Genomic DNA, 12,559 nt, shown 5'->3' on the forward strand with positions numbered 1-12,559 from the left:
TGAAGTAATGAGAGGCAGAATATGGGGGAGGGAGGGGGGCTGGAGTGCTACGAGAGTGCGGAGGGGCTTGGAATGCGGTGATGGGGTAGTGAAGGCCTGAGGGGCAGAGTATGGGGTTCAGGAGGGGCTTCAGTGGGATTGGGAGAGGCAGGCTTTGGGGGCTGGAACACTGGAGGGGTGCGGGGGGGGTACTGGGGGGCAGCATATGGGGTTGTATGGGGGGCTGCAGTGTAGGGGGTCGGTAGGAGGGCTGGGGTGCTGTGCAAGGACAGCCCTGGGCTGTGGCTCCTCCCTGGGGGACGTGTTGGAGCCCACAGTGGGGTGTGGGACAGGAGCACAGCGTAAGGGGGCTTGAGGTGGTGGGGGAGAGCTGAATTGGGCCCGGGGGGTGAGCTGTGCAGGAGGGAGGGGGCTGCAGAGTGTTCTCCGGGGCCAACAGCCAGACTGGACTGATGTTTTTTCCTGTGAATTTCACGGAAGTTTTTCTGTCACAGGATTTCCTGCCGGGGCCTCTGAGAAGCCACAGCCCCCGATGGTGACATGGGTGGGTGTGTTGGCACTTTGTGCTGCCGTTCCTGAGAGGAGGGAGGACCAGGTGAGTGGGGTGGGCCCCGTGTGTCCCTCCTGGGCAGGGGCAGGGGGTCTGTGGGCTGGGGAAGGGCTGCTGGGTGGCGGGGCCAGCAGGCCCAGCCTCGTCCCTGCCAGCCTGACCCATGCCCGAGATCAGCTCCCAGGTGGGCTCTGTGCTGGGGCTCACCTGTGCAGTAACAGGTGTGAGCATCCATGAAGCATTTTGATGGTCATGTATGATACTGCATACAATAACTGCAGCCCCTGATACAGGAGAAAGTAGGGTTTAGATTCTTTAGTGTATACTGAGTCGTGTTTTGAAAGTCATGGAGCAAAATCAAACTGATGCTCTCTTGTGTGTGGAAAACAGAACTTGGGTATGTTTGTTCAGACATTTATTTTTTTCACCTGATTTATCACTAAATAATATTTGAGTTCCAAAACTTTGTTCCCCACTTAGTAAGGAATAGGGATAAGGTGGTTTCTGCACTTGAGCAAACGTAAGGCTTTGTTGAAGTAGTGTACTTTGCTCTCTTGTTACATGCTTGGTTTCTCTCCTGCAGAGGGGAGGGTTCAGCTGGGGTCAGCTCAGGGGAAGGGGAGAGGGGAAGGCCCGTGCTGGGAACCTGGCACCAGACTGATCCTGGCTTTGGCAAAAATTCCTTGCCAAAACAAAAAGTGCTTTTCCTGCTTTATGTTGCTATCAGGTGGGTGATCTGGCTCTGGTGAGCTGGGAAGGATTTTATGGAGAGCTGGGGATGGGATGATGCTTCAGTTAACGCTGATCCAGAGGAGGTGGGTTTGTGTAGGAAAAGGGTCTCTGGCTGAACATCTTGGTTGTTTCTTTTCAGGTGGCTGGAACAGGAGATGGTTCTGCAGGAGGGTGAGAGCAGCCTCTGCTGCTGGTTTGGTTTTACCTGTCTTGGTCTTTTATGAGGAATGGTTTGGGTTGTAAGTGACCTTAAAGATCATGTAGTTCCAACCCCCTTCCTTGGGCAGGGACACCTTCCACTCCCAAGTTGCTCCAAGCCCTGTCCAGCCTGGCCTTGGGCACTTCCAGGATGGGGCAGCCACAGTTTCTGTGGGCAACCTGTGCCAGGGTCTCCCCACCCTCTCAGTAAAGATTTTTTTCCTAATATTCAATCTAACCCTGCCCTCTGTCAGTTTGAAGCCATTTACCTTGTCCTCTCACTCCAGGCTCTGGTAAAAAGTCCCTCTCTAGATTTCCTGTCGTTACAGAAAGCAGATTTAGGTATTAAACAGTAAACATAAATAAAATCCATTTCTCAAGGCTGACTTTCTTCCTTTCTTCATATTTAATATTTCCTGCTGTGCATGAATGAAGTAGGATGCTGCACATGCTGCAGGTGTGTGTGCAGGCAGGCACAGAACTGCTGTGCACACACACCTGTGGCCTGGGCCCGAGCAGTGACACGCTGGAGGTGTGCAGTGCCTCAGGCCTGCTTTGGCGAGCTGTGGGGGGAATTGGATCCTGAATGGAATTCAGGAGTGCTGCAGGATTTGGGAGCGTCTTGGTGTGCCAGGCTCCCTCCTCCACTAGAGGGTGTGGAGCTCCGCAGAATCCTTGGCTTTCACTGAAACTGGAAAACTGGGAGACTTCTCTTCCTTTAATGGGATGCACAGACAGCGAGGCCATGGTGGGATTACATCCCTGCTCTGTGCCTTGGCAGCAGCCCAGGCTGCTGGTGCATTATGCACTTCCCAGCCAGGCTCTCTGGGTGCTCTGTGGGACAGCCAGGAATTGCTCGTGGGCAGGGTCAGCCGTGGGTTTGATCGGTTAGTGCCCACATCCAGTGTGGGTACCTGGGAGAGGCTGCTTGCAGGGATAACTTGCACATGCCAAGTTCCCTTTCCTTCCGCCTGGGGACAGGTGCCAGTTCTGGGGCAGCGAGGCCAGCCGGACCACCAGTGCCCTGAGCCTGCCTGCCTGTGAGATTCTCCATCCAAGGGAGTCATTACCAATGTGGTGACCCGGCTGAACTGGCACTGGTGTGAATTAACCCAAGATGAGCTGTCTGGAGAGGGCAGTGCCAGCAGGAAAGGAGAGCAAGGCTTGTGGAGCTGTGCAGGGATGGTGTTTTCTGCACATTTGTCCCTGCTTGTCCCTCTCCGTGCCTGGGTTTTGCTGTGCCTGCTAACGTCCTGCAGGGCAGGCGGAAGGGCCCCAGAGCCGTGGTGGGTGGTGCAGCAGTGGTGCTCAGCACTTGCATCCTGGTGTGCTCATCCACAGCCAAGAGTGACTGTGTGAGCTGGGTCAGGGACTGACTGTATCCTCCCGTGCCAGATCCTGGTACAAAGCCAGCTGTGGAGCCCCAGCCAGGGTCATAACCCAGCCGAGCAAATCCTCCATCAGCTGAGCGTGAAATGGATATTTATGTGGGCAGCTCAGAAATAACAAGGAAGGAGGCAGAGGTGTTTGCATGGGCATTTGTGTTTTACCTGAACTGCAGGCAGGCCAAATCCCCAGCACTGGGGCCGGGCTGGGATCCAGTCAGACCCTGTGGAAGGGGAGCAGGTCCCCTGTGGGCAGGGGAGATGCCTGGGCTGCAGCAGGCAGCTGCAAAAGTAGGGCAAGTTGGCGAGCAATGGGGAAGAAAACCTCTTTGTCCTTCAGAGCATGTCCCAGTGAGTGCCTTGCTGTGGCCTGTCCCCTCCCACTAAGCCCTCAGCCCCCTTAGCTGTGAGGCCACAGTGCTCCTCCACCAGGTCAGTCCTTGAAAGCTGGCCAGGAACCAGCCCCATGCTGGGAGCCCAGCCCTGCTGCGAGGCTGCCTTCTGCTCTCCCCTCCTCTGCTCCTACTTTGTGCTGAGTCTGGGAGAGCTGTGAGGTCTGTGCCCAGCTGGACCTTGAGCTGGGGCAGGAATTGGTTCACAGTGTCAGTGTGTTTTGCAAAGGGCTGAACTTTGCATTGTCGGAAGAGGAAACGTCTGTACTTTCCCTCTGGTCTGTGCAGGAATTGTGAGTGTGCAGATTTGGGACTGTGGCCACTTCTGCTGGGTAAATAGCCGGGGGAACTGCCTGGTTTCCACCTTTCCTCTCCCTCCACCACCCGCTGAGGTGGCTCTGGGAGCTCTCTCAGAGTGTGACATCTGGGAATAGAGCTGGCAAACAGCAGTCCAGCCCAGATCCTTCCAGTCAGCATCACTCAGCTTTAGTGAAGGTTCATCTCTGCTAAGAGGCTGCTTTTATCTGCTCCCTTGGGAGCTGTTTTTAGGTCTGGCTGTAGCACTGCTCTTCCTTCAGCAGCAGATAAATTCCTGTGGTCTCTGCTGGAGGGAGGGCACAGGCTGCAGGAAGGTCATGTCTGCCGTCTCACTGCCCTGACCCTGGGCAAGGACAAGGCTGGGCTGGGCACAGCCTGAGCAGCCCTCAGGCTCTCAGCTCCCACCAGAGCCAGGATTGCGTGGCAGTTCCTGTCAGTCACTGTGATGATGAAGGCAATCAAAGAAACCTTAAGAATATTTTTAAGCCATAGCTAAGAAATCTGCTATGGCTTCAAGTTGAACCTCCCAGCCAGAGGTGAGCAGGCTTAATTTGACAGCTATTTCTTAAATATTTTAAAAGCTGCCTGGAATAAACTGAATGCTTCCGAGTAGTGACCTAAATTCCACTTGCTGTAAATTTCATTAGAAAGTGGATTTGTGTGCCTGCCAGGCCGCTTTGCAGCTTCATTGATCTGCCCAAACCATGTGCTGTGCAAGTGCCTTCCTCAGCAGATTTTTAAAGAACTCACTGCTGCATGCTGCTAGCCTGAAACGTGGCTTGTTTTCTTCCTTTTTCTCCCCTCTTCCTCTTTTTTTTTTTTTTTTCTTCCTGGTGCAAATGCATCATCTGTTTACTAATCACAGTGCATCGTTAGCTGCATGGAGTCATCCCACGGGCTGTGTGGGCACGGATATAGCAGCTGGGAAGGAAAATGTCACTCTCTTCAGCTTGCTTGATGTGCTTTGCTCTCAGATCCCCATCCCACGCTGTGGAGGCCAAAGACATTCACAACCCTGGGAGCTGCCTGCAGCTCTCTGCTCTCCAGCAACGTCACCTGTGGTTCTGACAGCCCCTCCAAGAAGCCTCCCTTCCCTTCTGCTGTCCCCAAGGCGCTGTCTGTCCCTGTGCAACCACGGCTTTGGATCTCGTGGAGAGGTGTGATGGTAGCACAGATGGCAGAGACTGAGCCTTACCAGGGAAAAGATGCCTGGGGAGATGTGGGAACGCCAGACCTGTGGATGCAGGAGCAACATGTATCTCCCCAAGCCTGAGCAGGGTCACACAGGTGATGTCGAGTTCCCTTCCTGTAGCATGTTTGCAGCCCACCTGCCCGGGTTAAGAGTGGTGTGGGAGGGCTCCATGTAGTACCCCCGGGACACAGGGCCTGTGCAAACCCACAGCTTCCCCCATGCTGTCAGACACAGAGCAACAGTCTGGCTGGGATGAGTTAATGGGTGAGGAGAAAGTAACGTGTCTCTGCAGTCCTGTAGCTGGGTACTCAGCCCTGCCAGATGCCTTGGGAACCCTGGGCTGTCCCTGTGCCCCTGGCACTTCTGCTGTTTACTCTGTGTGGAGCTGATGCTCCTGTGGGAACCTCCAGCCTGAGGACAAGCCATGTATCATCATGAAATCCACGGTTTTGAAGCCCTTGTCCTGCATCCTTATGAGGAGGGGGCTCTCTTGGGCTGAGTTTTTGCAAAATATCAGCAAGGCAGATTCCAAGGAACAGCAGCCTTCCTGCTGCCTCCCCTTCCCCTTTGCCTGCCAGCACAGGTGATGCCCAGTGCTGGGATCCTGGCTGTCCTCTGCACCGGGAGAGGTGCTGCTCCACCTCCGCCCTAGGACTGTGATTTATTTCGGGAAGTTAAGCTGAAGGTCTGAACAAAGAGGCCACAGCCCAGGCCAGCACTGTGGGCTGTCCTGGGGACAGGGCCTTGCTGGCTGCCAGAACCAGACTAGAGCTAAATTAATTTCCCATAAATCTGAAATGCTCTGCTGGTTTCCCAGCCTCCCAGCATCTCTGCTGGAGTTGCCTGTTATTTATTTCCCCAAGGTCTGAGGAGATGTGCAATAAGTTTTGCCAAGGTGATGACCTGGGTCCATTTCCTTCCTGCTGCCAAAACTCTGAGCTTCTTACTCGGGCCCTTGATGTGGGGTTTCTCTCCTGGCACTAAGTGGCTTCACCTGTCCCCAAGCCTTGTCTGTCCCAGCTGCAGGAAAGGCAGGGAGGAAGGAGAGCTGGAGGCAGGAGGTCTGCTGGCTCTCCCCTGTTTTGGTTTTGGCAGTGTGGGTGGTTCAGCCCCTTCGAGGGGAGGCTCTGCAAGCTCACCTTGGCAGGGGAGCAGAGGCACTGGGGACTGTGCCAGCCTGGACATGGCTGGGTGCTGGGATGGCACTGGGAGCTTCCCTGCCCAGCACGGGGAGGCTGGAGCAAGTGCAGCTCCACTTGTCAGTGCCAAGGAAAGGGCTGGTCAGGGTGCAGCTGCCGGGGAAGCTGGATTTAACTGTTAGGAGCATCACCAAAGCAGCTGTTTCTCTCTGCAACCCATGATGGGGTTAAGTGAAAAATGAAATTTATCTCCTTCGTTGTGCTTTCTCATCTCCGCCAACGGAGTGAAGATGGGAGAGGATTTTTTCCCTATATTTAGCTTTGGAGAAATTGCTAAAACTAATCGGCTTTAGGATTCTGGGTTCTCTCTTTTATTTTATCTTTTCCTGTCACTAAGACCTTGTCATGTGGCTGTGGACTGCGGCTCGCTGGCTGTCTCTGTTTGCTGGGCTTTCATGGAGTCAATTAATAACCCATAAAAATAACACCTCCAGCTGTTCCACTTGCAGCTGCCGGGCTGGAGTCTAATTACGGGGCCTTGGATCCCAAATCCTGCTTTGCATGTAAAAGTGCCAGTGAATAGGAAGAGGCAGAGGAGATGGCAATGCAAAAAAGGAATGAGGTTTGGGGTTTATTTTTAGCCTTTTCAAGCCAAATGTAAAAAGACCCTTAGGCTGCTTGTGTCCTGCTGAATCTGATCACATGCACAGTATTGTTCCCATGGCACAGTGCAGCAGCCAGGGTGGGTTGGGGCTTATTTTGGCAGTTAGCTTGCCTACATTTAAATCTCCTTCTGGGTTAGTTTGAGCAGTGTCGTGTTGTGGCTTACATCCACGTACTAATGGGTTTTTTGCAATCACCTCTGGTTCTCTGTGTGTTGCTGACGGTGTTGGATGTGTCCACAGCAGTGATGGGAAGGGAAGGCACACAGCTGCTCACTCAGTGCATCTCAGAGTGGTGGTAAAGGGGTGCCCAGGCTCCCTCAAAAAGTCCTTTCCAACTTATTGGGGTATAAAATTAATTTAGCTGGTGGATGGGAAATGGTCTCTCTCCCATCTCATTCTGTCTATTGTGCACCCTCCTCTGCTTCCGAGCTGGGTGTGATCTCTGGGTGAACCTGCTGGGTTCTGGAGCCTGGGGTCTTGCCTCTGATGGGCTGGTGCTGCCTTGAACCCCCCCACTGCCATATTCACCTGCCTCTTGCCTTCTCCTGGGTGTCAAGACTCGTCCCCTTTCTTGCTCCCCACAGAAGTGGTGTGGCAAAGGCCCAGGAGGGCTCAGGTGCACAGGGGGTCTTGGGAAGGGGGCACAAACAAAGCACTGGCTTTGTCTCCAGTCTCTGTCCAAGGAGTTGTCCTAGGGCATATTGAGTCCTTTCCATCACTGGGCTCTTGTTTAATTCATACTCAGCTTGGCTGTGACCAAAAGCAAATCAAACAGCTGTTCATTAGCTAATTTCAAATACTTAGTGGTCACACATTAGTCTGTAGCCACCAGCTGGAAACCACAACTGCAAATAGGCTTCCTGTGCTGGAGACCATCCCCTTCGTCAAACCAAGTTATTTTGAGACTGATACTGGAACCTGCCCTCAGAAAAAACTCCGACACCTCCCACTTGCACAGGGGTTGCAGAACCAGTGCTTGACTCAAAAGGCAACTCCACCTCTTCCCTCTCTGCTCAGGCTCCCCCTGACAGCTGCCAGAGCCAGGAGGTGTTAAACATCTCATCTCTCATCCCTAGGGAGACGGAGCCAAACTCTCAGGTTGTGTCCCTTCAGTGGAGCTCTGCTACCAGTTCACTCACCCAGGGACAGAGGATGCCATCAATCTGTTCAGCCCTGCCTAGCGAAGAGATTGCAAATGTGGCTTTCCGTCAGGCGCTACATTAGCCAAATTAATTCCAGGACAGACAGCCAGTGGTGCTCGAGGCCCAGACAGATTAATGCTGCAGCCGTGTCAAAATCAGCGGAGCCGCTGCCTGCAACGTGCCACCTCCCTGGACACAGACAGCCTTCTGCTCAGCCATGCCCTCCGCCTCACACCTCTCTGGAGCGCTGAACCCGCTGGAATCAGTGACACAGACAATTCAATTGGAAGGAACATCTGTCTCTGAACTGTGCTCCCATTCAGGCCCCCCGCGGCCGCCGAGAGTGGGTGACATTTTTTATGCGTCTTGCTTGCTTTCTTTAATCTCCCAAACACAGGCCCGCCTGTGGAGGCACAAGGAAGGTTCCTCCCCCGTGAGAAGGGAAAAGAAATTAGCCAGCAGATTGAGTGTGTATAGCAAATAATGAGATTGCCTTGGATACAGGACCGGAATTCATGCAAGGAATGATGCTGATCGGAGGAGATAAGCAGCGTTTCTAGGGTCTGCAAGCAGCGTCGTGAAACTCGTGTTTCTCCAGTTCTAAAACATGCTTGGATGAAAGCTGCCAGCACAGTCCTGATCCACAGACAGTGTGATTTAAAAAATAAACCCTGAAATAGCTATGCTGGTAGTAATTTTGGTGTGCAAGTGCCTCATAATGCCTCGTTTTCCTCCAGGCACAGGAATAAGCTGAACAGATACAGGCACTGTGATGCTGGCAGAGCAGCAGCCACAAAGGAGGCTTGTCCTGACGGAGCCCCACTGAAAGGTGCCGTGTTTGCCCACAGGGTGCAGAGCCAGCACTGGTGGAGTCAGTGTGCGTCCTTTTAAAAGAGCTGGATTTGTGCAATACTTTTAATAATAAGTAGTTATTTCTTATTATTCCTCTCATATTTAAAAAAAAAATAATAATTACCAACATGTTAGAGGCAAACGGGGACAAAGTCTCTACCTGGAGAGTGACCCAACAGCTTGATTCAGTGCTTATTGCAGTAGCTGAGAGTATTTGTACTGTCAGACTCATTAAAAGGAGGGATGGTAAACAGCCTTTGTTTTTATTTTTATAGGAAATTTACTCATCGTTGCATTTGCTGAGCCTCTTGGCTGAGTCTGCTGTTTTTCTAAGCATTGACTGATGAGATCCTGGCAGTCCTTTAAGTCACTTAAAGGGATGACTGGGAACAGGCTCCTCCCTGTGAGGTAGGTACCAGGAAGCTCCCAGGCAGTGGCACACAGACACACAGGTATGTGTCCAAAGGCAATTAGAAAAGCTGGGCGTTCCCAACAGTCCAGTGAACCCTTCCTTGCCCACAACTCCAGCTCCCTGTGTTACGAGCTTGACATCTTCAACAACAATAAAACACTCCAGCAAATAAGTTATCACCCAAGTGTTTTCATGGGGGATAGGGGGGAGAGTTCCATTTGGTATTTTGCCCCCCCCCCAGTGTCTGAGGGATAAAATAATCGTGTGGAAGCCCCAAGGGGTGTTTCCCCCTCCTCACGCTGCCCCGAGAAGACGGTGCCATCAGCCTTTTAGGTGTTACAAATACCCAACACGGGATTGGAATGTGTGTTGGATCTGATGTTCCACACAGAATATCCACTCCAGCTCCTCCTGCTTTAATTATTTCTGTACGAGCAGCCCCCCCTTGCACCACCTGCTCGCTTTTGTTTTAGCACCGCACGGCTCATGAGCAGCGACACTGAACTCCACGCAGGGAGCCTTGGATGGTTACAGGCTCCGCAGGGAGAGCGCGTGGATAAGGGCTGGGATCTGTGCCACACTCTCATCCCGATTCATCTATTTCATGAATCAGGACTTGGGTCCTATTTGCTAATGCCTGTCTGCGTAACCTTTGCTATGTCAACGGTGCCTGTGCTCTGATGTCAGCTGCTGGACTCTGAGCACTGGCAGCTGGTGTCCCTGGCCAGCTCCCAGCCTACAATTCAATTTTCCTACTAGTCACTTGAGAAAAGAGGAAAAAAACATGTTTCTGCCCGTTTGTGGCATCAAAACATAAAGGGCTTCAGTTTACAAGGTCATTTAAGGCTTTTCTACAGCGTGACACACGGGAAAGTACAGATAAACAGTGGTATAAAGTTAATACACCTTCACTTACGGTGCACTGAACTACAGTAAACTAAGGCTGGTTTAATTCTGAATAAAAATCTCAGCACAAGAGTTTTACACCTTCTAGGTATTGTACCTTAACATCCCCTCTCTGAACACAGGCCAGTCTGGAGATATTTTTATCCTTTTCCCAATCTTGTGAATAGTGGAAAACTACCACAGAGCTAAAAGGCAGGAGTGTTTGGGAATAAGGGAACCACCCACGAAGAGAGGAGCTCTGGTCTCCTTTCTTATACTGACTTGCTGCATGACTTTTTCTACAGCATTTTGGGAGCCTCAATATTTATACCTGGATATTGGGATTATTAGTGTCTTCCCTGCCATTACAAAGGGCTTTAAGATCTTCAGAGGAACTTCTCCTCCTGTGTACCGTTTCCCCAGTACGGGCTGTCCAGGGAATGTACAAAAATATGTAAAGCTGATACAGATAAGCACAGTCAGGTCCATGTCTGGAGGGCTGAACTCGGGTGTCACAGTTAGTTTTAAGAGTAAAGGAGTGAAGGAATTCACACCTCCTCATATCCAGCACCACCAGGTTCTGTCTCCCTAGACTGACAAGGGAAAGAAAAAATGATGACACCTAGTGAAGTACCCGTGATGCATTAAATAATAACTCTGTGTAAACCAGAATCAATGTCCCCAGGGCACAGCTCTGTCCCATTAGCTGTTTGTCAGTCATCATGCTTATTTTAGCTGGGAATGGTATAATTTGGGAGCTTTTTCACGGTTTTAAAGGTTTAGGAAGGAGGTATTTATTTCAATGTAGGCAATGGTACCTAAAAAATTCCACCGACTCAGATGGGACTGATTTGTTAGGGAATGGCTCTTAAAGCATTCTGTTTGTCTGAGCTCAAACTATCATCCCTTTTCCACATATTTTAATAAACATATGGCATAGCAGCAAGGCCTTGAATGAACATGTTCTCTCTTGTCAAGAACTGCTGACAATCTCCTTTCTTTACTACAACAGCTCTGAAGATCAGACCTGCTGGACAGTAAGAAGTCAGATTTGCTTCACTTTTCTTCACTCCCTGGGATGCAAACAAAAGAAACCAGAGCAAGTTCCTGCCTGATGAAATTCCAGGGGCTTGAACTACATTCCAGCACGGTGAGGCGTTTTGAATCTTTTCTTGGTATACATCAGCCCTGCACTGCTCTCAGGCAACTGCACTTTAAGTTAGATATTATTAAAGGTTTGACTACCAATAGTTCTCATTAATTTCCATGGCAATATTGCCTGAAACGAGATAACAATTGCTTTGGGTTGTATAACCAAAGTTCCTAACGTGAAGGAATGCAATCCTGGAAAAGTGCTCAGATGGAGGGAACTGACCGACCTTGCATAACCTCCCTGGGGCCAAACTTCCCTTCCTATCTAGCAAGCTGCATTCCATTTTTTGCTGAAAATATTGAACAGTTTGCACTTTCAGCCTGTGTCCTCTGGGCTTCAGTCTCCAGCATGCCTTACGGCTTTCCTGAAACGTTTCACCTACACGTTTATTCCTTTATATTCCTGCTAATGATGCATGGCTTGAGCTTCCATATGAGAAGATGTAACAGGGATATAAACGATAATAGAAAATTTTAAAACCATATTACTTTCCTCTTCTTTGTTTCTATTGCTAAGATTATTATTTCTGCAGAAAACAGCTGAGACACCTACCATGATTGATTTAGACATTAAATTATGGAGTTCAATGCTTTCACTCTTTCAATAAACTCCATATATCTTTAAAAGTTTCTCTTCTGGTTACATGGCCATTTGGTTAAGTAGAATAGTGGCAGTCAGTAAGAACTAAAACGTTTCCCAGAATCTAAAGAGAGAAATGTTATGAACAAAGAGGAATCTAAGTGGGCGTAAATTCCTCGCCCTGCTATGCCAGTAGGATTATATCTCAGGCTTTCAGAGCAGGAAAAGGATGTTACAGGCATAATGGCAGGGAATATCAATCAGATAACTACATCTAATTACAGAGTTACTAGATTAACTAGTTAAGTTCAGCTACATGAAGGCAACTGGCCGAATGCCACAACAGAAACAAGATTCAGAGGAGCAATTTCTCAACACATTAAACAAGTTCTTGTAAGGACTAGTTTCAGATCAGACAACAGACTGCGCTTGGCTAAATTTAAAAGACATAAGGTTTGTGTAAGAAAGAACAATAGCTGAATCCCTTGTTAATAGTAACTACAAATTCAGCTTTCCTAAAGAAAGCATTGCACCTAAAGGACAGGAAAATGACACTGATTTTTAGTAGATTTTTTTTCAGAGGGAGTGAACCATTAATAAAAGATGTTTTGGGTAAACAAAACACATTGATAGTGCTATTGAAGGGGGCAGAGGCACTGGGCCCTAACTTTGAAGTCCTTATTTTAACACAGTTTATGATACTCTGGTACTGTACAATACATGACTGTGTGCCATGTCCTGCTCCCCGTGTCCTCCTGCACTCGGGGTGTGTGTCTGTGTATGTGAGGGGGTGTGAGGGGTCCTCTGTTGAGCTCCCACCTGCAGAGCTGCCTCCAGCTCTGGGGGCCAAGCACAGGAAGGACGTGGACCTGTTGGAGCGAGTCCAGAGGAAGCACCAAGATGATGAGAGGGATGACCAGCTCTGATGTGAGGAAAGGCTGGGAGAACTGGGGTTGTTCAGCCTG

General features: G+C 50.3%; 1 long non-coding RNA gene and 1 other non-coding gene across 2 annotated transcripts; both read left to right on the top strand.

Moving 5' to 3' along the window:
- Positions 1–396: 396 nt before the first annotated feature.
- On the top strand, positions 397–11,755 carry LOC114058594. The gene is made up of 3 exons (XR_003571492.1): positions 397–595; positions 8,841–8,973; positions 10,875–11,755. It is a non-coding gene; the product is annotated as an uncharacterized LOC114058594 (long non-coding RNA).
- On the top strand, positions 646–824 carry LOC114058610. The gene has a single exon (XR_003571504.1).
- Positions 11,756–12,559: the final 804 nt, after the last annotated feature.

Source organism: Empidonax traillii, unplaced genomic scaffold, assembly GCF_003031625.1.
Source record: "Empidonax traillii isolate 1590-97213 ecotype Southwest subspecies unplaced genomic scaffold, ASM303162v1 scaffold177:size1754471, whole genome shotgun sequence".
NCBI classification, from domain to species: domain Eukaryota; kingdom Metazoa; phylum Chordata; class Aves; order Passeriformes; family Tyrannidae; genus Empidonax; species Empidonax traillii.